This window comes from Scylla paramamosain, chromosome 3, assembly GCF_035594125.1.
Source record: "Scylla paramamosain isolate STU-SP2022 chromosome 3, ASM3559412v1, whole genome shotgun sequence".
Taxonomy (NCBI): Eukaryota; Metazoa; Arthropoda; class Malacostraca; order Decapoda; family Portunidae; genus Scylla; species Scylla paramamosain.
The window spans coordinates 41,063,022-41,074,636 of NC_087153.1; positions in this window are offsets into that span (position 1 = coordinate 41,063,022).

The window sequence follows — 11,615 nt, forward strand, 5'->3', positions numbered from 1 at the left end:
TTCCAAGCACTGACGCACTGCACAGACTACCACCTCATGCCTGCTTGGTGTGAAAGAGTCTGCTGGGACAAATGACCTACACAGCAACTTGTATCAGTCCCCCAGATGTGTTCCTGGAAGCTCAGTGTTATGGATGCAGTGTGACATGCTGACTTAGGGAAGGCTGTCTGTCGTGGCTGCACCTTGCTGTGGCTAAGAAAAGGCTGTGTTTGTTTGAAGTGCTGTACTGGTCATGCTGGGAAGTGTACAGGTCACCATTAGTAGTAGAAATGTTGCACTAGAATGAAATTAGTTGGGAAATGTAATGCATAATTATTGGCAGGGAAAAGATGGTGACAGGGATGCTGGGAGGTGCTTCACTGTGCACCGTGGTGGCCGCCCCTTGGTGCTTGGCGGTACCTTATAGGGCATCAAGGGGCAGTTATTGTAGTCTCATCTTACAGCAAAACAAGTAAAAGAAAAAAAATAGTAATAATAATAATAATATAAAAATTTTTTTTATCATTGTCTTGATGAGCACAAATCTTTCCCTGCCAATACATAAACAGCACATTTTTTTCACTAAATTTCACCATTGTAGTACACATTTATACTAGTAATGATGACCTGTAGACTTTCCAGGCATGACAACACTTGAAACACAACCATTTTGTTAGCTACAGCATAGAGCAGCCACCAGACAGCCTTCCCCCACGTCAGCATGTCACACACTGAATCTGTCAGTCTGCTTTCAAGAACACATGAGGGACTAACAGGAGTTGCCATGTACTTAATTTCCTGCAGATTCTTTCACACCAAGGAGTAGCAAGTTGAAGTCTGTGATTGTAACTATCCTGCTCAATTTCAGCTTCTATTCTAATCTCTACTTAATCTCCATATAGTTCCATTTTGGCCATAAGTCACTGTTTACTTAATCAATCCCTCCTAAGACACTGCACTTTTTTCAGATTATAGAGCTGATAGGTCTCGGTAGGGGGTTGAGTGGTGGCTTGAGAGGGCCTTGGTGGGGGCTGACAGGGTTTGGTAGGGCTTGGCAGGGGTGACAGCAAAGGCTTCTGTTTAAAATCTCACATCTCAAGCCACCTCATTACTTGAGAGGTGACAAAGGGCTTGGCAGAGCTTGACAGGGATTGGTAGAGGTGACAGAGGCAGGCAGGAGTGACAGGGGATGACAAGGAACACCTCAAAATTAATGTACACGCATGTACAGACCGACTGCCCCTCTAAAAATGCTTCAAACTTTCCTTGTTTTGTATAAGCTTGAGCACCTGGTACACTCACGGGCACACAGCACCCCCGGGCCGTCCCCCAACACCTCAGGACTCGGGAAAGGGGGGGTCCCAGGCCGGGATGGAAATAAATAAATAAAAATAAAAGCTGGAACCGGCCTTACCTTTCTTGAGGGCGTCTTCTTTATGTCTGTACATATTTCCACGGTGGCACACGCTACTAGCCGCCCCCTGGACACGCCTCTCGCCACCTCACGCATGTACAGACCGACTGCCCCTCTCTGAAAAGCAACAAATTCAGCCCTATATCAAGTCTGACTCGTGCCTGTTTACATTTCTCTGGGTCTCTGTCAGGGCTCAGGCGTGTAGAATGAAAGAATGATAGAAAACGAAAGATTTTCAGGGGAAACTAGTTATAAGTCTATTATAAAATACCGTGATACAACCACTAATAATGTCTTAATAATGCACTTTTTCCTAACAGTATACTGAGGTCGACAAACTGAAAGGCTTTGGAGTAGTCAACAAAGACTGATTTCACTAATTAATTGCTTGGTATGTCAGTCACTTTGAATCGTCTTTTTGCCTTGTGACTAATTTTTAATGTCTCGGTTAGGTTAGGATAGGTTAGGTTAGGTTAGGTTAGGTTAGGTTAGGTTAGGTTAGGTCAGGTCAGGTTAGGTTAGGTTAGGTTAGGTTAGGTCAGGTTAGGTTAGGTTAGGTTAGGTTAGGTCAGGTCAGGTCAGGTTAGGTTAGGTTAGGTTAGGTTAGGTAAGGTTAGGTTAGGTTGGGTTAGGTTAAAAAAAAAAGAGATTTTTTTTCAGGTGAGGGCCAGTTAGGTTGTTTTTGTGGTACAGATTTAAGGTACAGTGACACATGGTACAGTGGCTTATGGTGAAGGTAGACAAGGCCTTCCTGCACCATTAGCACCATAGAGTACAGTGCTGTGGTACTGTAGCACTGAAATATTAAGCAAACACAAAAAAAAAAAGATATTTTTTTTCAGGTGAGGGCCAGTTAGGTTGTTTTTGTGGTACAGTTTTAAGGTACAGTGACGCATGGTACAGTCGCTTATGGTGAAGGTAGACAAGGCCTTCCTGCACCATTAGTATCATAGGGTACAGTGATGTGGTATTGTAGCACTGAAATATTAAGAACACGAAAAAAAAACGATATATTTTTTTTTAAGTGAGGGCCAGTTAGGTTAAGTTTTTGGGGTACAGTTTAAATGTACAGTGACGCATGGTATAGTGGCTTATGGTGCAGGTAGACAAGGCCTTCCTGCACCATTAGCACCACAGAGAGAGAGAGAGAGAGAGAGAGAGAGAGAGAGAGAGAGAGAGAGAGAGAGAGAGAGACTTAACCAAACCTAACTAACTGAATTAATATAAACCTAACCTGATGGAAAGAAATAAAGAAAAAATAAAAGCTGCAACCGGCCTTACCTTTTTTGAGAAGCGTCTTTTTTATGTTTTTACATATTTCCCTGGTGGCAGACGCTACTAGCCGCCCCCTGGCGACACCCCTCGCCACCTCTCACATGTACAGACCGACTGCCGCTTTAAAAAGCAACAAATTCACTCCTATATCAAGTCTGACTGGTGCGTTTGTTTACATTTCTCTGGGTCTCGGTCTGGACTCAGGCCTGCAGGATGGGAGAATGTTAGAAAACGAGAGATTTTCAGGCAAAACTAATATAAGTTAATGTTGTGATACAAAACTACAACCACTAATAATAATATACCTCATGTTTTAATAATGCCAAGACAATACAAGATAAACATTAATGACTTACAATGAAAAACAAGATGGAGATAGACAAATTAGGAAAGAAATAGGTTTCTATAGAGTATTACTGTGTGTGTGTGTGTGTGTGTGTGTGTGTGTGTGTGTGTGTGTGTGTCACTAATTTCTATCTCTTTCTCTCTCTCCTGAGAACTATTTCATATTGCTGTACATCAACATGAAATATCACCACACAAGCCTCTCTCTCTTTCTCTGCACCTCACAACACAACACAACACTTTATCACACTAATCAGTAAACAATACCAAAAGCTCCCCTTCTGCAGGCCTGACTCCTCCCTTTCATTCAGACCCTTTCTTTCCCTCTCTCTCAGCTTGCCCGCCTTCGTATCTGCGTCTATATTTACTCTTGATTCAAGTATACAACTCTACACCATACTGACCTATAGGTACAGTGCAAATAGCTTTTCTTCCTCCCTGTTTTTCCTGTCTCTCTGCCTGTCTGCCTCTTTCTCCCTCTCTACTGACTCATGGCTCAAAGATACAAGTCTAATTAAGCTTTGAACCTCTCTGTCTCTACAATATCATAAAACCTCAACACTCCAAACCAAACCAACCCTGCCAACACCTACCTGTCTCTCTGCCTCAGTCAGTCAGTCAGTCAGTCAGTCAGTCAGTCAGTCAGTCAGTCAGCCATTCAACCAGCCAGCTAGCCATTCAACCAACCAGCCAATCAATCAGTCACTCAGCTAGTCAGTCAGTCAGTCAGTCAGTCAGTCAGTCAGTCAGTCAGTCAGTCAGTCAGTCAGCAAGTCAGTCAGCCATTCAACCAGCCAGCTAGCCATTCAACCAACTAGCCAATCAATCAGTCACTCAGCTAGTCAGTCAGTCAGTCAGTCAGTCAGTCAGTCAGTCAGTCAGTCAGTCAGTCAGTCAGTCAGTCAGTCAGTCAGTCAGCCATTCAACCAGCCAGCTAGCCATTCAACCAACCAGCTAATCAATCAGTCACTCAGCTAGTCAGTTAGTCAGTCAGTCAGTCAGTCAGTCAGTCAGTCAGTCAGTCAGTCAGTCAGTCAGTCATTCAGCCATTCAACCAGCCAGCTAGCCATTCAACCAACCAGCCAATCAATCAGTCACTCAGTTAGTCAGTCAGTCAGTCAGTCAGTCAGTCAGTCAGTCAGTCAGTCAGTCAGTCAGTCAGTTAGCCATTCAACCAGCCAGCTAGCCATTCAACCAACCAGCCAATAAATCAGTCACTCAGCTAGTCAGTCAGTCAGTCAGTCAGTCAGTCAGTCAGTCAGTCAGCCATTCAACCAGCCAGCTAGGCATTCAACCAACCAGCCAATCAATCAGTCACTCAGCTAGTCAGTCAGTCAGTCAGTCAGTCAGTCAGTCAGTCAGTCAGTCAGTCAGCCAGTCAGTCAGCCATTCAACCAGCCAGCTAGCCATTCAACCAACTAGCCAATCAATCAGTCAGTCAGTCAGTCAGTCAGTCAGTCAGTCAGTCAGTCAGTCAGTCAGTCAGCCATTCAACCAGCCAGCTAGCCATTCAACCAACCAGCCAATCAATCAGTCACTCAGCTAGTCAGTTAGTCAGTCAGTCAGTCAGTCAGTCAGTCAGTCAGTCAGTCAGTCAGCCATTCAACCAGCCAGCTAGCCATTCAACCAACCAGCTAATCAATCAGTCACTCAGTTAGTCAGTCAGTCAGTCAGTCAGTCAGTCAGTCAGTCAGTCAGTCAGTCAGTTAGCCATTCAACCAGCCAGCTAGCCATTCAACCAACCAGCCAATCAATCAGTCACTCAGCTAGTCAGTCAGTCAGTCAGTCAGTCAGTCAGTCAGTCAGTCAGTCAGTCAGTCAGCCATTCAACCAGCCAGCTAGGCATTCAACCAACCAGCCAATCAATCAGTCACTCAGCTAGTCAGTCAGTCAGTCAGTCAGTCAGTCAGTCAGTCAGTCAGTTAGTCAGTCAGTCAGCCAGTCAGTCAGCCATTCAACCAGCCAGCTAGCCATTCAACAAACTAGCTAATTAATCAGTCACTCAGCTAGTCAGTCAGTCAGTCAGTCAGTCAGTCAGTCAGTCAGTCAGTCAGCCATTCAACCAGCCAGCTAGCCATTCAACCAACCAGCCAATCAATCAGTCACTCAGCTAGTCAGTTAGTCAGTCAGTCAGTCAGTAAGTCAGTCAGTCAGTCAGTCAGTCAGCCATTCAACCAGCCAGCTAGCCATTCAACCAACCAGCCAATCAATCAGTCACTCAGTTAGTCAGTCAGTCAGTCAGTCAGTCAGTCAGCCAGTCAGTCAGTCAGTTAGCCATTCAACCAGCCAGCTAGCCATTCGACAAACCAGCCAATCAATCAGTCACTCAGCTAGTCAGTCAGTCAGTCAGTCAGTCAGTCAGTCAGTCAGTCAGTCAGTCAGTCAGTCAGTCAGTCAGTCAGTCAGTCAGTCAGTCAGCCATTCAACCAGCCAGCTAGGCATTCAACCAACCAGCCAATCAATCAGTCACTCAGCTAGTCAGTCAGTCAGTCAGTCAGTCAGTCAGTCAGTCAGCCATTCAACCAACCAGCTAGCCACCCAACTAGCTAACCAGCCAGTCAATCAGTCACTCAGCCAGCCAGCCAGTCAGTCAGTCAGTCAGTTAGTAAGCCAGCCAGCAAGCCAGCCAGCCAGCCAGTCAGTCAGTCAGTCAGTCAGTCACTCAGCCAGCGAGTCAGCCGGCCAGCCAGTCAGTTAGTTCTGTGGGCCTGTGTATGGTTCTGGTGGGCGTCTGTTTGGTTTGTGTTAGGTTCAGCTAGCCCTCTGTTTGGTCTGTGTTTGGTCTCTGGGCCATAGATGCAGCAAGACCGGTTCAAAATTCCAAGCACTGACGCACTGCACAGACTACCACCTCATGCCTGCTTGGTGTGAAAGAGTCTGCTGGGACAAATGACCTACACAGCAACTTGTATCAGTCCCCCAGATGTGTTCCTGGAAGCTCAGTGTTATGGATGCAGTGTGACATGCTGACTTAGGGAAGGCTGTCTGTCGTGGCTGCACCTTGCTGTGGCTAAGAAAAGGCTGTGTTTGTTTGAAGTGCTGTACTGGTCATGCTGGGAAGTGTACAGGTCACCATTAGTAGTAGAAATGTTGCAGTAGAATGAAATTAGTTGGGAAATGTAATGCATAATTATTGGCAGGGAAAAGATGGTGACAGGGATGCTGGGACGTGCTTCACTGTGCACCGTGGTGGCCGCCCCTTGGTGCTTGGCGGTACCTTATAGGGCATCAAGGGGCAGTTATTGTAGTCTCATCTTACAGCAAAACAAGTAAAAGAAAAAAAATAGTAATAATAATAATAATATAAAAATTTTTTTATCATTGTCTTGATGAGCACAAATCTTTCCCTGCCAATACATAAACAGCACATTTTTTCACTAAATTTCACCATTGTAGTACACATTTATACTAGTAATGATGACCTGTAGACTTTCCAGGCATGACAACACTTGAAACACAACCATTTTGTTAGCTACAGCATAGAGCAGCCACCAGACAGCCTTCCCCCACGTCAGCATGTCACACACTGAATCTGTCAGTCTGCTTTCAAGAACACATGAGGGACTAACAGGAGTTGCCATGTACTTAATTTCCTGCAGATTCTTTCACACCAAGGAGTAGCAAGTTGGAAGTCTGTGATTGTAACTATCCTGCTCAATTTCAGCTTCTATTCTAATCTCTACTTAATCTCCATATAGTTCCATTTTGGCCATAAGTCACTGTTTACTTAATCAATCCCTCCTAAGACACTGCACTTTTTTCAGATTATAGAGCTGATAGGTCTCGGTAGGGGGTTGACAGGCCTTGTTGGGGCTTGAGAGGGCCTTGGTGGGGGCTGACAGGGTTTGGTAGGGCTTGGCAGGGGTGACAGCAAAGGCTTCTGTTTAAAATCTCACATCTCAAGCCACCTCATTACTTGAGAGGTGACAAAGGGCTTGGCAGAGCTTGACAGGGATTGGTAGAGGTGACAGAGGCAGGCAGGAGTGACAGGGGATGACAAGGAACACCTCAAAATTAATGTACACGCATGTACAGACCGACTGCCCCTCTAAAAATGCTTCAAACTTTCCTTGTTTTGTATAAGCTTGAGCACCTGGTACACTCACGGGCACACAGCACCCCCGGGCCGTCCCCCAACACCTCAGGACTCGGGAAAGGGGGGGTCCCAGGCCGGGATGGAAATAAATAAATAAAAATAAAAGCTGGAACCGGCCTTACCTTTCTTGAGGGCGTCTTCTTTATGTCTGTACATATTTCCACGGTGGCACACGCTACTAGCCGCCCCCTGGACACGCCTCTCGCCACCTCACGCATGTACAGACCGACTGCCCCTCTCTGAAAAGCAACAAATTCAGCCCTATATCAAGTCTGACTCGTGCCTGTTTACATTTCTCTGGGTCTCTGTCAGGGCTCAGGCGTGTAGAATGAAAGAATGATAGAAAACGAAAGATTTTCAGGGGAAACTAGTTATAAGTCTATTATAAAATACCGTGATACAACCACTAATAATGTCTTAATAATGCACTTTTTCCTAACAGTATACTGAGGTCGACAAACTGAAAGGCTTTGGAGTAGTCAACAAAGACTGATTTCACTAATTAATTGCTTGGTATGTCAGTCACTTTGAATCGTCTTTTTGCCTTGTGACTAATTTTTAATGTCTCGGTTAGGTTAGGATAGGTTAGGTTAGGTTAGGTTAGGTTAGGTTAGGTTAGGTTAAGTCAGGTCAGGTTAGGTTAGGTTAGGTTAGGTTAGGTCAGGTTAGGTTAGGTTAGGTTAGGTTAGGTCAGGTCAGGTCAGGTTAGGTTAGGTTAGGTTAGGTTAGGTAAGGTTAGGTTAGGTTAGGTTAGGTTAAAAAAAAAAGAGATTTTTTTTCAGGTGAGGGCCAGTTAGGTTGTTTTTGTGGTACAGATTTAAGGTACAGTGACACATGGTACAGTGGCTTATGGTGAAGGTAGACAAGGCCTTCCTGCACCATTAGCACCATAGAGTACAGTGCTGTGGTACTGTAGCACTGAAATATTAAGCAAACACAAAAAAAAAAAGATATTTTTTTTCAGGTGAGGGCCAGTTAGGTTGTTTTTGTGGTACAGTTTTAAGGTACAGTGACGCATGGTACAGTCGCTTATGGTGAAGGTAGACAAGGCCTTCCTGCACCATTAGCATCATAGGGTACAGTGATGTGGTATTGTAGCACTGAAATATTAAGAACACAAAAAAAAAAACGATATATTTTTTTTTAAGTGAGGGCCAGTTAGGTTAAGTTTTTGGGGTACAGTTTAAATGTACAGTGACGCATGGTATAGTGGCTTATGGTGCAGGTAGACAAGGCCTTCCTGCACCATTAGCACCACAGAGAGAGAGAGAGAGAGAGAGAGAGAGAGAGAGAGAGAGAGAGAGAGAGAGAGAGAGAGAGAGAGAGAGAGAGAGAGAGAGAGAGAGACTTAACCAAACCTAACTAACTGAATTAATATAAACCTAACCTGATGGAAAGAAATAAAGAAAAAATAAAAGCTGCAACCGGCCTTACCTTTTTTGAGAAGCGTCTTTTTTATGTTTTTACATATTTCCCTGGTGGCAGACGCTACTAGCCGCCCCCTGGCGACACCCCTCGCCACCTCACACATGTACAGACCGACTGCCGCTTTAAAAAGCAACAAATTCACTCCTATATCAAGTCTGACTGGTGCGTTTGTTTACATTTCTCTGGGTCTCGGTCTGGACTCAGGCCTGCAGGATGGGAGAATGTTAGAAAACGAGAGATTTTCAGGCAAAACTAATATAAGTTAATGTTGTGATACAAAACTACAACCACTAATAATAATATACCTCATGTTTTAATAATGCCAAGACAATACAAGATAAACATTAATGACTTACAATGAAAAACAAGATGGAGATAGACAAATTAGGAAAGAAATAGGTTTCTATAGAGTATTACTGTGTGTGTGTGTGTGTGTGTGTGTGTGTGTGTGTGTGTGTCACTAATTTCTATCTCTTTCTCTCTCTCCTGAGAACTATTTCATATTGCTGTACATCAACATGAAATATCACCACACAAGCCTCTCTCTCTTTCTCTGCACCTCACAACACAACACAACACTTTATCACACTAATCAGTAAACAATACCAAAAGCTCCCCTTCTGCAGGCCTGACTCCTCCCTTTCATTCAGACCCTTTCTTTCCCTCTCTCTCAGCTTGCCCGCCTTCGTATCTGCGTCTATATTTACTCTTGATTCAAGTATACAACTCTACACCATACTGACCTATAGGTACAGTGCAAATAGCTTTTCTTCCTCCCTGTTTTTCCTGTCTCTCTGCCTGTCTGCCTCTTTCTCTCTCTCTACTGACTCATGGCTCAAAGATACAAGTCTAATTAAGCTTTGAACCTCTCTGTCTCTACAATATCATAAAACCTCAACACTCCAAACCAAACCAACCCTGCCAACACCTACCTGTCTCTCTGCCTCAGTCAGTCAGTCAGTCAGTCAGTCAGTCAGTCAGTCAGCCATTCAACCAGCCAGCTAGCCATTCAACCAACCAGCCAATCAATCAGTCACTCAGCTAGTCAGTCAGTCAGTCAGTCAGTCAGTCAGTCAGTCAGTCAGTCAGTCAGTCAGTCAGCAAGTCAGTCAGCCATTCAACCAGCCAGCTAGCCATTCAACCAACTAGCCAATCAATAAGTCACTCAGCTAGTCAGTCAGTCAGTCAGTCAGTCAGTCAGTCAGTCAGTCAGTCAGTCAGTCAGTCAGTCAGTCAGTCAGTCAGCCATTCAACCAGCCAGCTAGCCATTCAACCAACCAGCCAATCAATCAGTCACTCAGCTAGTCAGTTAGTCAGTCAGTCAGTCAGTCAGTCAGTCAGTCAGTCAGTCAGTCAGTCAGTCAGTCATTCAGCCATTCAACCAGCCAGCTAGCCATTCAACCAACCAGCCAATCAATCAGTCACTCAGTTAGTCAGTCAGTCAGTCAGTCAGTCAGTCAGTCAGTCAGTCAGTCAGTCAGTCAGATAGCCATTCAACCAGCCAGCTAGCCATTCAACCAACCAGCCAATAAATCAGTCACTCAGCTAGTCAGTCAGTCAGTCAGTCAGTCAGTCAGTCAGTCAGTCAGTCAGTCAGCCATTCAACCAGCCAGCTAGGCATTCAACCAACCAGCCAATCAATCAGTCACTCAGCTAGTCAGTCAGTCAGTCAGTCAGTCAGTCAGTCAGTCAGTCAGCCAGTCAGTCAGCCATTCAACCAGCCAGCTAGCCATTCAACCAACTAGCCAATCAATCAGTCAGTCAGTCAGTCAGTCAGTCAGTCAGTCAGTCAGTCAGTCAGTCAGTCAGCCATTCAACCAGCCAGCTAGCCATTCAACCAACCAGCCAATCAATCAGTCACTCAGCTAGTCAGTTAGTCAGTCAGTCAGTCAGTCAGTCAGTCAGTCAGTCAGTCAGTCAGTCAGTCAGTCAGCCATTCAACCAGCCAGCTAGCCATTCAACCAACCAGCCAATCAATCAGTCACTCAGTTAGTCAGTCAGTCAGTCAGTCAGTCAGTCAGTCAGTCAGTCAGTCAGTCAGTTAGTCATTCAACCAGCCAGCTAGCCATTCAACCAACCAGCCAATCAATCAGTCACTCAGCTAGTCACTCAGTCAGTCAGTCAGTCAGTCAGTCAGTCAGTCAGTCAGTCAGTCAGTCAGTCAGTCAGCCATTCAACCAGCCAGCTAGGCATTCAACCAACCAGCCAATCAATCAGTCACTCAGCTAGTCAGTCAGTCAGTCAGTCAGTCAGTCAGTCAGTCAGTCAGTTAGTCAGTCAGTCAGCCAGTCAGTCAGCCATTCAACCAGCCAGCTAGCCATTCAACAAACTAGCTAATCAATCAGTCACTCAGCTAGTCAGTCAGTCAGTCAGTCAGTCAGTCAGTCAGTCAGCCATTCAACCAGCCAGCTAGCCATTCAACCAACCAGCCAATCAATCAGTCACTCAGCTAGTCAGTTAGTCAGTCAGTCAGTCAGTAAGTCAGTCAGTCAGTCAGTCAGTCAGCCATTCAACCAGCCAGCTAGCCATTCAACCAACCAGCCAATCAATCAGTCACTCAGTTAGTCAGTCAGTCAGTCAGTCAGTCAGTCAGCCAGTCAGTCAGTCAGTTAGCCATTCAACCAGCCAGCTAGCCATTCGACAAACCAGCCAATCAATCAGTCACTCAGCTAGTCAGTCAGTCAGTCAGTCAGTCAGTCAGTCAGTCAGTCAGTCAGTCAGTCAGTCAGTCAGTCCGTCAGTCAGTCAGTCAGTCAGCCATTCAACCAGCCAGCTAGGCATTCAACCAACCAGCCAATCAATCAGTCACTCAGCTAGTCAGTCAGTCATTCAGTCAGTCAGTCAGTCAGTCAGTCAGTCAGCCATTCAACCAACCAGCTAGCCACCCAACTAGCTAACCAGCCAGTCAATCAGTCACTCAGCCAGCCAGTCAGTCAGTCAGTCAGTTAGTAAGCCAGCCAGCAAGCCAGCCAGCCAGCCAGTCAGTCAGTCAGTCAGTCAGTCAGTCACTCAGCCAGCGAGTCAGCCGGCCAGCCAGTCAGTTAGTTCTGTGGGCCTGTGTATGATTCTGGTGGGCGT